Source organism: Carcharodon carcharias, chromosome 2, assembly GCF_017639515.1.
Source record: "Carcharodon carcharias isolate sCarCar2 chromosome 2, sCarCar2.pri, whole genome shotgun sequence".
In the NCBI taxonomy this organism is placed as follows: domain Eukaryota; kingdom Metazoa; phylum Chordata; class Chondrichthyes; order Lamniformes; family Lamnidae; genus Carcharodon; species Carcharodon carcharias.
The window spans coordinates 236307166-236325206 of NC_054468.1; the positions used below are offsets into that span (position 1 = coordinate 236307166).

General features: G+C 47.4%; 1 protein-coding gene across 1 annotated transcript in view; it reads right to left on the reverse strand.

Annotated features, from left to right (window-relative positions):
- Window positions 1-16943, reverse strand: part of ptk2ba (protein tyrosine kinase 2 beta, a) — a 225795-nt gene extending 208852 nt beyond the window's left edge. Inside the window, exon 1 of the mRNA XM_041174678.1 lies at window positions 16842-16943. The gene's annotated coding sequence lies outside the window, so the exon portion shown is untranslated. The remainder of the gene's footprint in view (window positions 1-16841) is intronic.
- Between the last annotated feature and the right edge of the window lie 1098 nt (window positions 16944-18041).

Here is an 18041-nt window from a genome sequence, read left to right on the forward strand (position 1 = left end):
AGTGGGCAGGTCAGGAGCTCCAGCAGGTAGGCCAGGAGCCCCAGTGGGTAGGCCAGGAGCTCCAGCAGGTAGGCCAGGAGCCCCAGCAGGTAGGCCAGGAGCCCCAGTGTGTAGGCCAGGAGCCCCAGTGGGTAGGCCAGGAACTCCAGTGTGTAGGCCAGGAGCCCCAGTGGGTAGGCCAGGAGCCCCAGTGGGTAGGCCAGGAGCCCCAGTGAGTAGGCCAGGAGCTCCAGTGTGTAGGCCAGGAGCCCCAGTGGGTAGGCCAGGAGCCCCAGTGGGTAGGCCAGGAGCTCCAGTGGGTAGGCCAGGAGCTCCAGTGGGTAGGCCAGGAGCCCCAGTGAGTAGGCCAGGAGCTCCAGTGTGTAGGCCAGGAGCCCCAGTGGGTAGGCCAGGAGCCCCAGTGGGTAGGCCAGGAGCTCCAGTGGGTAGGCCAGGAGCTCCAGTGGGTAGGCCAGGAGCCCCAGCATGTGGGCCAGGAGCTCCAGCAGGTAGGCCAGGAGCCCCAGTATGTAGGCCAGGAGCCCCAGCATGTGGGCCAGGAGCTCCAGCAGGTAGGCCAGGAGCCCCAGTATGTAGGCCAGGAGCCCCAGCATGTGGGCCAGGAGCTCCAGCAGGTAGGCCAGGAGCCCCAGTATGTAGGCCAGGAGCCCCAGTGGGTAGGCCAGGAGCTCCAGTATGTAGGCCAGGAGCCCCAGTGGGTAGGCCAGGAGCTCCAGCGAGTAGGCCAGGAGCCCCAGCATGTGGGCCAGGAGCTCCAGCAGGTAGGCCAGGAGCCCCAGTATGTAGGCCAGGAGCCCCAGTGGGTAGGCCAGGAGCTCCAGCGAGTAGGCCAGGAGCCCCAGTGGGTAGGCCAGGAGCCCCAGTGGGTAGGCCAGGAGCTCCAGTGGGTAGGCCAGGAGCCCCAGTGGGTAGGCCAGGAGCCCCAGTAGGTAGGCCAGAAGCCCCAGTGAGTAAGCCAGGAGCCCCAGTGGGTAGGCCAGGAGCCCCAGTAGGTAGGCCAGAAGCCCCAGTGAGTAGGCCAGGAGCCCCAGTGGGTAGGCCAGGAGCCCCAGTGGGTAGGCCAGGAGCCCCAGTGGGTAGGCCAGGAGCTCCAGTGGGTAGGCCAGGAGCTCCAGTGGGTAGGCCAGGAGCCCCAGTGGGTATGCCAGGAGCCCCAGTGGGTAGGCCAGGAGCCCCAGTGGGCAGGTCAGGAGCTCCAGCGAGTAGGCCAGGAGCTCCAGTGGGTAGGCCAGGAGCTCCAGTGAGTAGGCCAGGAGCCCCAGCATGTGGGCCAGGAGCTCCAGCGAGTAGGCCAGGAGCCCCAGTGAGTAGGCCAGGAGCCCCAGCATGTGGGCCAGGAGCTCCAGCAGGTAGGCCAGGAGCCCCAGTGTGTAGGCCAGGAGCCCCAGTGGGTAGGCCAGGAGCTCCAGCGAGTAGGCCAGGAGCCCCAGTGGGTAGGCCAGGAGCCCCAGTAGGTAGGCCAGAAGCCCCAGTGAGTAAGCCAGGAGCCCCAGTGGGTAGGCCAGGAGCCCCAGTAGGTAGGCCAGAAGCCCCAGTGAGTAAGCCAGGAGCCCCAGTGGGTAGGCCAGGAGCCCCAGTGGGTAGGCCAGGAGCCCCAGTGAGTAGGCCAGGAGCCCCAGTGGGTAGGCCAGGAGCTCCAGTGGGTAGGCCAGGAGCTCCAGTGGGTAGGCCAGGAGCCCCAGTGAGTAGGCCAGGAGCCCCAGTGGGTATGCCAGGAGCCCCAGTGGGTATGCCAGGAGCCCCAGTGGGTAGGCCAGGAGCCCCAGTGGGTAGGCCAGGAGCCCCAGTCGGTAGGCCAGGAGCTCCAGCGAGTAGGCCAGGAGCTCCAGCGAGTAGGCCAGGAGCCCCAGTGGGCAGGCCAGGAGCCCCAGTGAGTAGGCCAGGAGCCCCAGTGAGTAAGCCAGGAGCTCCAGTGAGTAGGCCAGGAGCCCCAGTGGGCAGGCCAGGAGCCCCAGTGAGTAGGCCAGGAGCCCCAGTGGGTAGGCCAGGAGCTCCAGTGAGTAGGCCAGGAGCCCCAGTGAGTAGGCCAGGAGCCCCAGTGGGTAGGCCAGGAGCTCCAGCGAGTAGGCCAGGAGCTCCAGTGGGTAGGCCAGGAGCTCCAGTGGGTAGGCCAGGAGCCCCAGTGGGCAGGCCAGGAGCCCCAGTGGGTAGGCCAGGAGCCCCAGTGGGTAGGCCAGGAGCCCCAGTGAGTAGGCCAGGAGCTCCAGTGGGTAGGCCAGGAGCTCCAGTGGGTAGGCCAGGAGCCCCAGTGTGTAGGCCAGGAGCCCCAGTGGGTAGGCCAGGAGCCCCAGTGGGTAGGCCAGGAGCCCCAGTGAGTAGGCCAGGAGCTCCAGTGGGTAGGCCAGGAGCTCCAGTGGGTAGGCCAGGAGCCCCAGTGTGTAGGCCAGGAGCCCCAGTGGGTAGGCCAGGAGCCCCAGTGGGTAGGCCAGGAGCCCCAGTGTGTAGGCCAGGAGCCCCAGTGGGTAGGCCAGGAGCCCCAGTGGGTAGGCCAGGAGCCCCAGTGAGTAGGCCAGGAGCTCCAGTGGGTAGGCCAGGAGCTCCAGTGGGTAGGCCAGGAGCCCCAGTGTGTAGGCCAGGAGCCCCAGTGGGTAGGCCAGGAGCCCCAGTGGGTAGGCCAGGAGCCCCAGTGGGTAGGCCAGGAGCCCCAGTGGGCTTCTGATAATACAAGAAACCTCATCCACTGGCGGGATGAGGTTTCATCTCAGTTTTTAAAAAGTTTATTAAAGCTTCACTCATATTTATTGACATGTCCCATCTCGTGTGACAGTGTCACATGACGGGGAACGTGTTAATAATGTTTCTCTTTCTCTATTTTTAAAGTTTTTTAAACGGTGAGTGCTCTACCTGAGACAGCACTTAGTCCCAGGGAGCAGTGCGCACTTTGACAGATGGGGAATCTCTCCCACCAGCCCACACCCCACCCCCCCATCCCGCACAGGGAGCACAAAACGTTTCCCATTGGGCAGCCTGCTGGGGGGGGCCTTCATTGGCCCACCCACTCAAAATGGCAGCCGGCCCCGTTTCGGTGGTGGAGTTCAGTTGCCTGCCCATCGAGGTCAAAATTCTGGCCCTGAAATCTGCGTCCCACCTACTGCCGATAACCTTTCACCCCCTTACTTACCAAGAATCTATCCACCTTTGTCTTAAAAATATTCAAAGACTCTGCTTCCACCGCCTTTTCAAGAAGAGAGTTCCAAAGACTCACGACCCTCAGAGAAAAAATTTTGCCTCATTTCTGTTTCAAATGGGTGACCTCTTATTTTTAAATAGTGACCCCCAGTTCTAGATTCTCCCACAAGAGGAAACATCCTCTCCACATTCATCCTGTCAAGACCCCTCAGGATCTTATATGTTTTAATCAAGTCGCCTCTTACTCTTCTAAACTCCAGAGGATACAGGCCTAGTCTGTCCAACCTTTCCTCATAATCCAACCCACCCATTCCTGGTTTTAGTCTGGTAAACCTTCTCTGAACTTCTTCCAATGAATTTACTTCCTTCGTTAAATAAGATGACAAATACTGTGCACAATACTCCAGATGTGGTCTCAGTAGCACCCTGTACAACTGAAGCATAACCTCCCTACTTTTGTATTCAATTCCCCTCACAATAAATGATAACATTCCAATAACTTTCTTAATTACTTACTGTACCTGCATACCAGCCTTTTATGATTCATGCATTAAGACACTCAGATCCCTCTGCATCTCAGAGCTCTGTAATCTCTCACCATTTAGATAATATGCTCCTCTTTTATTCTTCCTGCCAAAATGGACAATTTCACATTTTCCCACATTATACTCCATTTGCCAGATCTTTGCCCACTCATTTACACTATCTATATCTGTTTATAGCCTCCTCATGTCCTCTTCACAACTTAGCTTCCTACCTATTCTGTGTGTCATCAGCAAATTTGGCAACCATCCCATCCAACCCTTCATCCAAGTCATTTGTATAAATTGTAAACGGTTGAGGTCCCAGCACTGACCCCTGTGGCACACCATTTGTCACATCCTGCCAACCTGAAGACGACCCATTTATGCCAACTCTCTGCTTCCTGTTAGCTAGCCAATCCTCTATCTATGCCAATATGTTACCCCCTATGCCATGAGCTTTTATTTTATGCAAGAACCTTTGATGTGGCACCTTATCAAATGCCTTCTGGAAATCTAAGTACAGAACATTCACTGATTCCCCTTTATCCAGTAACACACGTCACTTCCTCTAAGAACTCCAATAAGTTGGTTAAACACGATTTCCCTTCCACAAAACCAAGATGACTCTGCCTGATGACAGTGAGTTTATCCAAGTTCCCTGCTCTAACTTATTTAATAACATCTTCTAACATTTTCCCCACGACATATGTTAAGCTAACTGGTCTGTAGTTTCCTTCGTTCTGTTTCTCTCCCTTTTTAAATAAAGGAGTTACATTTGCTATCTTCCAATCTAATGGGACCTTCCCCAAATCTAGAGAGTTTGGCAAAATTAAAACCAATGCATCAACTATCTCACTAGACACTTATTTTAAGACTCTAGGAATGAAATCCATCAGGACCCAGGCACTTGTCAGCCCACCATTCCAACAATTTACCCAGTACCTCTTCTCTGATTACTGTAATTTTTCTGACTTCCTTCCCCACTTCCATTTTCTGGTTTATGGCTGCTTCTGGAATGTTGCTTGTATCTTCTGTAGTGAAAACTGATGCAAAATACCTGTTCAATTCACCTGCCATCTCCAAGTTTTCCATTATCAATTCTCCAGAATTACTTTCTATAGGACCAATGTTCACTTTGTTAACTCTCTTCTTTTTCAAACATTTACAAGAACTCTTATTATCTGTTTTTATTAGTCTTTTAGTCATTCTTTGCTGTTTCTTATATGTTTTCCAACTTTCTAGCCTCCTATCTATCTTAACACAATTATATGCTTTTTCTTTGAGTTTTATACTATCTTTAATCTTTCTAGCTAACCGTGGATGGTGTGTCTGTCCCTTGGACTTTTTCTTACTCATTGGACTGTATCTATTCTGTGTATTCTGAAATATCCCCTTAAATATTAGTCACTGCATCTCTATTGATTATCCCTTCACCTAATTTGTGAATTCACTTTAGCCAGCTTAGCTTTCATACCCTCATAATTGCCCTTATTTAAGTTTTAAAACATAGTCTTGGACCCACTCCTCTCTCCCTCAAACTGAATGTAAAATTCAATCATATTATGATCACTGCTACCTAGGGGCATCTTCACTATGAGATCATTAATTACTCCCATCCCATGGCACAATACTGGGTCTAGTATAGCCTGCTCTTTGGTTGGTTCCAGAATATGCTGTTCTAAGAAACTATCCCAAAAACATTCTATGTACTCCTCAGCTGTCTTTGCCCATCTGACTTTTCCAGTCTATATGAAAAGTAAAATGTCCCATGATTATCACCGTGCCTTTCTGACAAGCCCCAATTATTTTTTCCTTTGTTTTCCACCCGACCATGTGGTTACTGTTAGGGGGTCTGTACACAACTCCCACAGGTGACTTCTTGCCTTTACCATTTCTCATCTCTACCCAAACCATTTCCACTTCCTGTTTTTCTGAACTTAGATCACCCCTCTCTATTCTGCTAATACCATCATTAACTAACAGAGCCATCCCTCTAGTTTTTCCTTGCTTCCTGTCCTTCCTGAATATCCTGTACCCTTCAATATTCAGGTCCCAATCCATGTCCTCCTGCAGCCCTGTCTCCGTAATGGCTGTCAAATCGTAATTATTTATTTCCATGTGCACTCTCAGTTCAACTGATTTGTTTTGAACGCTACGTGTATTCAGATACAGATCTTTTAGTTTTATCCTTTTATAACCTCTAGTTTCATCTATTGATTTACTGTTAGATTTGTACTCTCTATCCCTTCCTGTCGCGGTCTGTTTTTCATTTCCCATAATACCTTTCTCTTTTGTCTTGTCTCTGCTGTTTGATTTATCACATCTTCCCAAATTTGATCCCATGCCCCTACTATTTAGTTTAAAACCATCTTCCAGGTGGTGGTGTTCCCATTTATCTGCTGCCCTTGTCCTTCTAGATGGTAGTGGTCGTGGGTTTGGAAGGTGCTGCCTAAGGAGACTTGGTGAGTTCCTGCAGTGCATCTTGTAGCTGGTGGACATTTTTTATTGAAACATAGGGGGCTTCTCAGGGTAGATGCTGTGAGGGCGTCTCCTGTTGTGGGGGAATCTAGAACTTGGGGGCACAGTTTCAAAATAATGTGTCTCCCAATTAAGATGGAGATGAGGAGGAATTTCTTCTCTGAGAGGGTCATTAGTGTTTGGAATTCTCTTCCCCAGAATGCAGTGGAGGCTGGGTCATTGAATATATTCACAGTTGAGTTAGACAGATTTTTGATCGACAAGGGAGTCAAGGGTTATGGGGGAGGGGGGCAGGAATAAAAGTGGAGTAAAGACCACCATCGGATCATGAAGTTTTCGAATGGCAGAGCAGGCTCAATGGGCTGAATGGCCTATTTCCATTTTTATGATCTACTGTGAGCACAGTACACCAATTATTTGTTTATTCGTCTACTGTTCAACAAATTAATTTTTCAGCAAAGCCTAAATCCAGGATGAGTGTAATGTTATCCCTTCAACCCTCAAAGATCTTAAGAAGATAGGAGATTGAACCAGTAGCTAAAAGGTTTTGTTTATTATCCTGGATATTTCAGCCGGTGAATGAGGTTATGAAAGTCAGACTATTGAGTGCTCATTGAGGACAGCCAGGCCTAAAATATCGCCAAAATAACAAGACCAAAAAATGTAAACCTAATCACTCTCTTTGTGAACCTTTCTCCGAACCTCTCAACAGCTCTCCCTTGTTTGATTTTTCTAGATTGATGTCATCTCACTGGCCATTAAAAACAACCTATCTGTTGATTTTAACACTTTCCCTTCTACTGCCACCCCAACAGAAACATTTACAATCTGCCTAGTTAGCTACACTAGTTACCTGTCATTAACAACTTGAAGACGTCAGCGCTGGTGAAAATGATCTCCGATATTCTGAAGGCTCCTTTCACGCCTAACCCAGCATTACCAGTAACAAGCCGCTGAATCAACATCGCATCTTGTCCATTCTTTACCTTCGCACAATGGGCTGTGTACAGGACTTGTGACAATGCTCTAACTGTGGCCTAACTGGAGGCTCGTACAAATTCAGCATCCCCTCCTTCCTTTGTTGTTTAAGTGATTATTCCAATGGCCTCCTGGCCAGACTCCCACCTCGCAGCCTTCTTAAACTACAGCTCATCCAAAATCCTGCTGCCCACATTTTAGCTTGTACCACATCCCATTCACTTATCACCCCCTGTACTCTCTAACCTACACCAGTTCCCCACGGTCCACCACTGCTCCAGTTTTAAAATGTACATCCTTGTTTTCAAATCCCTCTATAGCCTTGTTGTTCCATATCTCTGTAACCATCTCCAGTCCTACAATCCTAGGAGGTCTCTGCACTCCTCTAAGCCTGATCTCTTGTGCCTCCCCGAGTTTATTCACTCCACCATTGGCGGCTGTGCCTTCAGCTGCCTGGGCCCTAAGCTCTGGAATTCTCCCACCCCCCAAACCTCTCCACCTCTCCCCTCCTTTAAGATGTTCCTTAAAGTCTAACTCTTTGACCAGGTTTTAGTCACCTGCCCTAATATCAGCTTCTTTTGTTCAGCGTCAATTTTGGTCAGATTTACTCCCCTGTGAAATCTCTTGGGGTGTTTATTATATTAGAAGTTGCTATGTAAATGAAAGTTGTTGTTGCAGTCTAAGCCTCTGTATACAAAACCTTTTTGTGGTTTTATCTTCGTGCCCTGACGTTTTTAATTATCTGCTTATTTGTGCAACAAGTTCCTATTCTTCTCAAATCCATTTTAAATCTTATCATTTGTAGGACATGATTTTCTCCATGGCAACACCTCGGCCAATCAAGGTTGACTTCCCAACCAATCAGCACCCTTTTCTCCTGTAGTATTAATTGTTATGATCGTTTTGAAATTTGGCATTCTTGTGTTTGTCCTGATGAGTACAAGGTGAAAAGCTTCAGCAACATGTCTCTCTTTTCAGTAACATCCAAGGAACATTTGAATGTGAAGGACACCTGTGCATGGCTCAGCGTGAGGTGTGTTGAGTCGTGGGCCAAGGCTGGAATGAAAAATTCACAGCTATCTGGGTGAGGAGTGGAAATGAGTTGGAGCATTAGTCAACTCAGACTCCTCATCTACCGGATGCAGGGTTCCAGGGAGATGGAGTATCAACCCAGCCTCTGATTCATTGCTTGCTTGGTGTAGCTCAAGTGTCAGCTGATATGACTGCTTCATCTCATCAAAAACCACAACTGGATAATTTTTTTTTAAAATCGTTGAAATGTGGACATCTCTGACAAGACTGACATATCAGTGACAATTCAATGGCTGGTTCGGCCACTTCAGAGTCAACCTTGTTGGTGTGGGACTAGAGTGCCATATAGGCCCAGATTGGCTAAGGACAGCAGATTTCCTTCCCTACAGGATGTTAGTGAACCAGGTGCACTTTTTACAACAAAATAACTTCACAGTCATTTTTACAAGGGACAGCATTTTAAAACTGAATTCAGATTCTCAAACTGCCCTTCTTGGGATTTGTACTCATGGTATGTGGATCACTAGCCCAGACCCCTGGATTACGACTCCAGTACCAAAGCTAATACACTTCCCCTTGCTTGTCAGAATAGGGTAATCAATCAGAACTAGAATTCAGATTTGAAGCCAACATATCAATTTACACAGCAGCTTGGATCGGAAACATGAAATTGCAAAATTGAGGAACTTTAATTGAAATTACCAACAGAAAGAGCACAAGGCTTTCTTTTCTTACCACAAGTCTGCAATACAGTCACTTCCCACCCTGTAGCTGTGATACATTCTGGACTCGGAGACTTGACTGTGTATGATTCTTTGGCAGCAATAAGCCCAAGCTTGCTAAAGGAGCTAACAGCAAGCCATGTACTGGCATGTCTGCCAGTCCCTCGCTCTCACACTCAAGGAGTTTTTTCTTTCAACTGTTGTTATTGCTGAGAATTGCACTGTGTTTAAATGGAACTAGCTTCATCTATTATACAACAGTGATTAGCATAACCTCAACAAAAATATCCAATTTTCATGAACTAAGCACTGCTATTTAAAGAGGAGCTTCCATTTTTATAACATCATTCACAACTACAGGATACTGCAAAACTTTTCATAGGCAATTAATCAACTTCTTCATGGGCAGTCACGTAGGAATGCACAACAGCCAACTTGTGCACAGCAAGATTCCACAAACAAGTGTGAGATAAATAGTCATAGAATCTATTATAGTGATGTTGGTAAGGGGATAGGCATTGGTCAGGGCACTTGGGAGAACTCCCTTACTCTTCTTGTAAAAGTGTCACTAGAGAATTTACATTTAGAGGGCAGATAAGGCCTTTGTTTAATCTCACAACCATTTCACCTTATTGTTGGAAGGGAGTGGGATTGAAGCTCACCTACCATCAGACTCAGAGACAAGAGAGCTACCCACTGAATCAATCTTGGGATTCAATCCAAGAATTCCAATTCTTTTCTATAGCATCTCAATAAAACAGAAACAGGACAAATCAGGCCATCAAAACCTCTTCCCTTCACAATCCCTGAAAATCTGCTTCAAGATGGATTCTGAGGGAAAATCCTGTACAAATATCCAACAGACAAAACTCATCAAGCACAATTTCACAATAACTCCTGATATTTGTATGTCCTTGGTCAAAGTCACAGGTTTGGAAGGTGCTGTCAAAGGAGCCTTGGTGAATTTCTGCAGTGCATCTTGTAGATGGTTCACACAGTGCGTTGGTGGTGGAGGGAGTGCATGTTGAAGGTGGTAGATGTAGTGCCAATCAAGCGGGTTGCTTTATCAGATTACTTTTTAGTCTTTTTTAAATTATTCATTCATTCACTGGATGTGGACATCGCTGGCTGGGCCAGCATTTATTGCCCATCCCTAATTGCCCTTGAGAAGGTGGTGGTGAGCTGCCTTCTTGAACCGCTGCAGTCCATGTGGTGTAGGTACACTCACAGTGCTGATAGGGAGGGAGTTCCAGGATTTTGACTCAGCGACAGTGAAGGAACGGCGATATATTTCCAAGTCAGGATGGTGAGTGACTTGGAGGGGAACTTCCAGGTGGTGGTGTTCCCACGTATCTGCTGCCTTCTAGATGGTAGTGGTCGTGGGTTTGGAAGGTGCTGTCTATGGAGCCTTGGTGAGTTGCTGCAGTGCATCTTATAGATGGTACACACTGCTGCTACTGTGTGTCGGTGGTGGAGGGAGTGAATGTTTGTGGATGTGGTGCCAGTCAAGCGGGCTGCTTTGTCCTGGATGGTGTTGAGCTTCTCAAGCATTGTTGGAGCTGCATTCATTCAGTTCTGAGAAAGGGTCCATACCCGAAATGCTAATCCATCCATTCTCTCCACAGATACACACTGACCTGCTGTACCTCTCTGTTTTAGTTTTGTACAGGAACATTACTCCTATTATTCACACTTTTGATGGAAGTTTCCATATAAACACTCTGAACAACAGAAGTAAACCTAGGGAAACTCCATATTAAGATCCATCTTCACACTTTGGTATTTAACACTGACCAGATTCCCTCCACAGGCACACCTCTGGCTTTGCCAGGAGCTCACTGTCTGCCCTTAGTATCTGAAACCTGGAATTTCCTCTTCTATAAACTCAATTTCCAACCAGATTATTTTTATCCTTCTCATTTTGCAGTGGGTTCATCAATGCAGCAGTGTTGTTTTTTGCTGGGAGTCTCTTCCTTGTCCCTGACGTTGTCACATTTCTCGTTTCAGGTGGAAACCAAAGTTTCCTTCCATTTCATAGATTTGCATGCTGCTCAAAAGCCACATCCTACCTCACATTCAGCACGCAGCACTATTGAAGCGAACCATTTACCAGCTGCATTCTATTCTAGTCAAAATATCTAAACCATTACTTTCAAACCCAGTTCTTTTTCCAGATGAGATGTTAAACCAAGGCTCAGTCTGGCTCTCAGGTCAATGTGAACGACCCCAATTCAAAGAATGGCAGAGAAGCTCTCCCAGTGCGCTCAACAATATTTATTCCTCAAGCAACACCACTAAAACAGATATAACATATTTTATTTTTCATTTTTGTTTTGGATTTGCAGCATCCGCAGTTTTTTGCTTTTATCCACTGAAACAGATCATTAGGTTATTTATCATGTTGCTGTTTGTGGGAGCTTGCTGGGCACAGATCGGCTGCTACAAAGTTGAGAGAAGGTAACGTGAGGTGTGATTAGAGAAAGGCAACAGTGTGAAAAAGTGACATTTGCATTACAGAGAATTAGAGCGAGTTTCATCAGTGGCTCAGTGAGTGGATGGACATTGTGTGATGCTCAGGCATATACCCCAGCATCAACCACTAGCCTCTCGGTGTTAATCTGCTCTCCACTGGGGTCCACAGAAACAAGGAGGATCCTACAATTGGCCAGGTTTTCTCACCTCAAAGAACAAAAGAACAAAGAAAAGTACAGCACAGGAACAGGCCCTTCAGTCCTCCAAGCCTGCGCCGGTCATATTGCCTGTCAAACTAAAACATTTTGCACTTGTGACTAGAAGGTCTATGTTTGCGATTAGTGGAGTTGACAGATCATAGACCAGGCTCACTGCTCCTCAGCATTCACTCACACACACTGGTATAACCTTTCCACACTCGATCTAGGCTGTTAAGCTTAACATAACCACATGGCCTAGCTATCAAAGGGCAGTTATCAGCCATGAGGTGAATCCCAGCATCAGTCATTACCCCTAAGAGAGGGAGAGAGAAGATAGGGAGGAAGGGATTAAATACAGCTCCTAACTGCTCATACACTGTAGCACAATCACAGTCCTTAAATTTGAGGACATAAGATAGCTGATGTTTCTATGCAGTACAGAGGGAGTGCTGCACTGTTGGAGGTCCCATCTTTTGGATGAAACATTCTGCTGAGGTCTCGTCTATGTTGCTGTGGACAGAAGAGATGCCATGGCACTTGAAGAAGAGGAGCTAGGAACACTCAATATGTTCTGGCCAACATTTATCACTTAACAAGCATCACCACAATAGAATTTCTGGTCCTTTACATCATTCCTGCTTGTGGGACAGTGCGATGTATAAATTAGCAACTCTGCTTCCTGCATTAAACCATGACTACACTTCAAATGGGAATTCATTTGGTTATGAATCACGTTAAAACTTCCTGAGGATGTAAAAGGTGCTAAAGAAATGCAGTTTCTCTCCTTAGGGATGATTGTGATGATTGTGATCCCATCAAGCATCATTTTCTACATCCAGGACATCATCGGAACTTTGAGATAACGGATCGGGATCTTATTATACAGGAAATCGCAGAGGTGGCTGCACTAAAATACATTCAATGATCTACTTCAGCTACCCAGATTTTTCCTTCCTCAAAATTAATACTTTGTAGGAAATTAATTATCACTTAAGATCGGGAGGAGGTCATTCAGTCCTTTGAGTCTGTTCTGCCATTTTATTATGTCATGGAATGCCTATATCTCATAGAAACATAGAAACTAGGAGCAGGAGTAGGCCATTCGGCCCTTCGAGCCTGCTCCGCCATTCATTATGATCATGGCTGATCATCCAACTCAATAACCTGCTCCCGCTTTCTCCCCATACCCTTTGACCCCTTTCGCCCCAAGAGCTATATCTAACTCCTTCTTCAAAACATACAATGTTTTGGCCTCAACTACTTTCTGTGGTAGTGAATTCCACAGACTCACCACTCTCTGGGTGAAGAAATTTCTCCTCATCTCAGTCCTAAATGGTCTACCCCATATCCTCAGACTGTGACCCCTGGTTCTGGACTCCCCCACCATCGGGAACATCCTTCCTGCATCTACCCTGTCCAGTCCTGTTAGAATTTTATAGATTTCTATGAGATCCCCCCTCATTCTTCTGAACTCCAGCGAATATAATCCTAACCGACTCAATCTCTCCTCATATGTCAGTCCCGCCAACCCAGGAATCAGTCTGGTAAACCTTCGCTGCCCTCCCTCTATAGCAAGTACATCCTTCCTCAGATAAGGAGACCAAAACTGCACACAATATTCCAGGTGTGGTCTCACCAAGACCCTGTATAATTGCAGCAAGACATCCCTGTTCCTGTACTCGAATCCTCTCGCTATGAAGGCTAACATACCATTTGCCTTCTTTACCGCCTGCTGCACCTGCATGCTTACCTTCAGCGACTGATGTACAAGGACACCCAGGTCTCGTTGCACATTCCCCTCTCAATTTATAGCCATTCAGATAATAATCTGCCTTCCTGCATCCTTCATAGAACTCCCCTCCTGACTCTCCAAAGCCTGTCCACCATCTACAAGACACAAGTCAGGAGTGTGATGGAATACTCCCCATTTGTCTGGATGAGGAACAACACTCAAGAAGCTCGACACCAACCAGGACAAAGCAGCCCCGTTAGATTGGCATCACATCCACAAACATTCACTCCCTCCACCACCGACACACAGTAGCAGCAGTGTGTACCATCTCCAAGATGCACTGTAGGAATTCACCAAGGCTCCGTAGGCAGCACCTTCCAAACCCACGACCACTACCATCTAGAAGGACAAGGGCAGCAGACACATGGGAACACCACCACCTGGAAGTTCCCCTCCAAGTCACTCACCATCCTGACTTGGAAATATATCGCCGTTCCTTCACTGTCACCGGGTCAAAATCCTGGAACTATCTTCCTAACAGCACTCTGAGTGTACCTACACCACGTGGACTGCAGCGGCTCAAGAAGGCAGCTCACCCCCACCTTCTCAAGGGCAATTAGGGATGGGCAATAAATGTTGGCCCAGCCAGCGTAGCCCACATCCTGTGAAATGAAGAAAAAAAAACTGATCCCTTGAATTTCGAAATTTAGGGTGAATACAAACCTGGTTATTCCTAAGTTACACCCAGAAGTAAGTATAGTTACTATATGGACAATATTTTATAGCGAAATGCAGCATTCAGCCAGTGAGACACCTTAGCTGTAGTGACTGTCGACATGCATAGGCAAACAAATCACATACCCTCACCATTACATTTAATCTTTCCCTTCCAGAACTGACAATCGAGGTCACCAGCCTTAGTCAGAATCAATTACTTTGCAACACATTGACAACTACTTATATTAAAGAGAACTTTTAACATAGTTAAACCTCCCAAGATGCTTCATAGGAGCATAATCAAACAAAATTTGACACCATATTTGGAGATATCGGAGACAGGTGACAAAAAGCTCAGTCAAAGGGATAGGTTTTAAGAAGCATCGTAAAAGGTGGGGAGTAGGATGGAGAGGTTTAGGGGGGTGAGAATTCCAGGGCTTAGGGCCCAAGAGGCTGAAGGCATGGCCACCAAGGTGGAGCAACAGAAACTGAGGATGCTCAAGAGGCCTGGATTAGAGGGACACAGAGATCTAAGAGGGTTATGGGGACTAATGGAAGTTACAGAGATAGGGAGGGTTGTGAGGCCGGAGAAAATTATAGAGATAGGGAAGAGGGTTGGATAGAGAGCATTGTAGGTCTGGAGGAGATTACAGAGATGGGGGTATTGTTTGGCTGGAGGCGGTTACAGGATAGAGAGGGGCAATTTAATTTGTGATCAACAGTTACATCACTTGAAAAATGTCTTCTTAATAAATGTGCAACTTACTCCTATTCATCACAATCTCTCCATCGATACAAATTAAGCACCTTGGCATTTTCAATAGATTTTCGTGTACATTTTTGATCAGTTTCTCCGATTCCTTAACACTGTTTCTAAACTGGGATTGGTTTACAAACTGCCAAAGTGCAAAAACAACACAGTCTTGGGGTTGGGGGGGGAGGTGGGGGTGGGGAGTGGGGGGATGGCTGACAGGAACAGATAGCAACCTTCTGTCTGGAACGACAGTGTGACTGAGCGTGACACACTAACAGTAACATCTACCCAAACTACGCTGGGTCATCAGGAATCTTTCAAAAAATTCCAATTTCTTTTCAACAGACTACAGCTCATAGATGCCAACTCTCAAAAGTAACAATGCTGTCAAGCTGCACATACCAAACACAGCCTTTGGTTAAAAAAAAGCCACAAGTTTTCTTTTTGTAAACAAGCCCGATCTCTAACAAAGCTTTGAGCATTAAAATGGATCTCTCTTTTTTTCTTTGCAGTGTTTGACCGAGAGCCTAACTTAGGATAAGTGCCTGCTCATTTCATTTATACCTTCCTAAACCTGGAGATAACACATGCAGGGCCTATCGGTCGCTCGCACGCAGGGCCAGTACATCCAACACACACAGGGCCAGTGCAGCATACCCAACACACACAGGGCCAGTATACTCAACACACACAGGGCCAGTGCAGCATACCCAACACACACAGGGCCAGTATACTCAACACACACAGGGCCAGTGCAATATTCCCAACACACACAGGGCCAGTGTACCCAACACACACAGGGCCAGTGCAGTATACCCAACACACACAGGGCCAGTATACTCAACACAAACAGGGCCAGTGCAATATTCCCAACACACACAGGGCCAGTATACTGAACACACACAGAGCCAGTGCAATATTCCCAACACACACAGGGCCAATGAAGTATACCCCACACACACAGGGCCAATACATCCAACACACAGAGGGCCAGTGTACCCAACACACACAGGGCCAGTGCAGTATACCCAACACACACAGGGCCAATACATCCAACACACAGAGGGCCAGTGTACCCCAACACACACAGGGCCAGTGCAGTATACCCAACACACACAGGGCCAGTATACTGAACACACACAGAGCCAGTGCAATATTCCCAACACACACAGGGCCAGTGAAGTATACCCAACACACACAGGGCCAATACGTCCAACACACAGAGGGCCAGTGTACCCAACACACAGGGCCAGTGTAGTATACCCAACACACACAGGGCCAGTATACTGAACACACACAGAGCCAGTGCAGTATTCCCAACACACACAGGGCCAGTGAAGTATACCCAACACACACAGGGCCAATACGTCCAACACACAGAGGGCCAGTGTACCCAACACACACAGGGCCAGTGTAGTATACCCAACACACACAGGGCCAGCATACTGAACACACACAGAGCCAGTGCAGTATTCCCAACACACACAGGGCCAGTGAAGTATTCCCCACACACACAGGGCCAATACATCCAACACACAGAGGGCCAGTGTACCCAACACACACAGGACCAGTGCAGGATACCCAACACACACAGAGCCAGTATACTCAACACACACAGAGCCAATATACTCAACACACACAGGGCCAGTGCAGAATACCCAACACACACAGGGCCAGTGCAGTATACCCAACACACACAGGGCCAGTATACTCAACACACACACAGCCAATATACTCAACACACACAGAGCCAATATACTCAACACACACAGGGCCAGTGAAGTATACCCAACACACACAGTGCCAATACATCCAACACACAGAGGGCCAGTGCAGTAAATCCAACACACACACAGCCAGTATACTCAACACACACAGAGCCAATATACTCAACACACACAGGGCCAGTGCAGTATACCCAACACACACAGAGCCAGTATACTCAACACACACCTACTTCCTGATTCAGAGGCTGGGTTGGTTATTCGGGTATTGGGCAGCTGTTGAGGGAGTGAGCTCCTTTCTTTAGCATTCGAATATTAATACCATTTCACCACAAACTGTGGCCCTCCTAGTTTACCATTGTGCTAGAATTTTACTCACCGAGAGTCAAGATGCTCCCTTGTCATAAACTCAAAGTCGCAGGTGAAGACTGTCACTGAGGAACTCTTCACAGAATTAACAAAAAAATGCTGTCTATCACAGAAAGCCACGCCTTCAAGAATTTGCAGTTATTTCCTGGTGCTTTGAGACTCACTTACCTTAAAGTTCAGAAAAGAAGCACAGTTTCTGAAGGCATGTATCCCAGCCAGGACCTCCTGCGTATACGGTGTGCAGCACAATCAGAACTTGGAGCCTTCATTTTCAGGGTGAACAACGCCCTAAAGTCATTGTGCAGTTAACGTGGGTGAATAAGTATTCTGAGATTTTGTGGAATTCACTGCCCAGGGATATGTCTTTTAAGTTTACGCTGATAAGAAAGTCATGTTGAAACTTTAACCTGAAGCCAATAGTTTGGAGGAAGTGGCAGCAGAATGGTACAGAAATCATTCAGGACAGTTTGTAACAACACAGGATCAGAGAGCGAGCAAAACTTACAGTGGGAACTGTTAAATCCTGCTCCTGAGTGGTGTGTCAGTTCTTTATATCAGGGGAATTTGGTCCATACAACATTCTTGGTGAATCTTGATAACTTTCCTATAGAGCAGAAATGTGAACGTGCATTTTCTCTGGTTTTTATTATTCATTCTTGGAGTGTCTGACATTTCTTGCCCTTCTACACTTACCTTAAAAAGGTAACAGCTTGCCATTTTCAGAGGAAATTTAGAGTTAACCACATTGTTACTGGCCTGGAGTGACACACAAGCCAATGGTTATGGATATCGGATTCGGACCATCCGATAGTTTCATGGTCACTTTCCCCAATGACAGATTTTAATTTGTAGATTTTTAAAATTGAATTCAAATGCTCAATCTGTCATTGCTGAAACTTAAGGCTGAATTTAATATGCTTCCCTGAGGTGAATCTGGAGTTGGGTGGGTGGTGGGGGGGGTGGTGGGGCAGTGGGGGTGGGTGGGGGTGATATTTAATCAGGCAGGATGGTGCCAGGTGAGGACCCTGCCTCTACCTTCCCACCTCAGCCCCTATTAAATGTGGGGGGGGGGGTGGAAAAGCTCGCGGATGGCCTTTTAGTCCCCCCCCCACCCAACCCTGCCAATTGAGGCCCTGAAGTGGAGGACAATTAATGACCTGCGTTCACCTTGTCAGGTAAGAGTCAAGTCAATGCCATGTTGGAGGTTGGC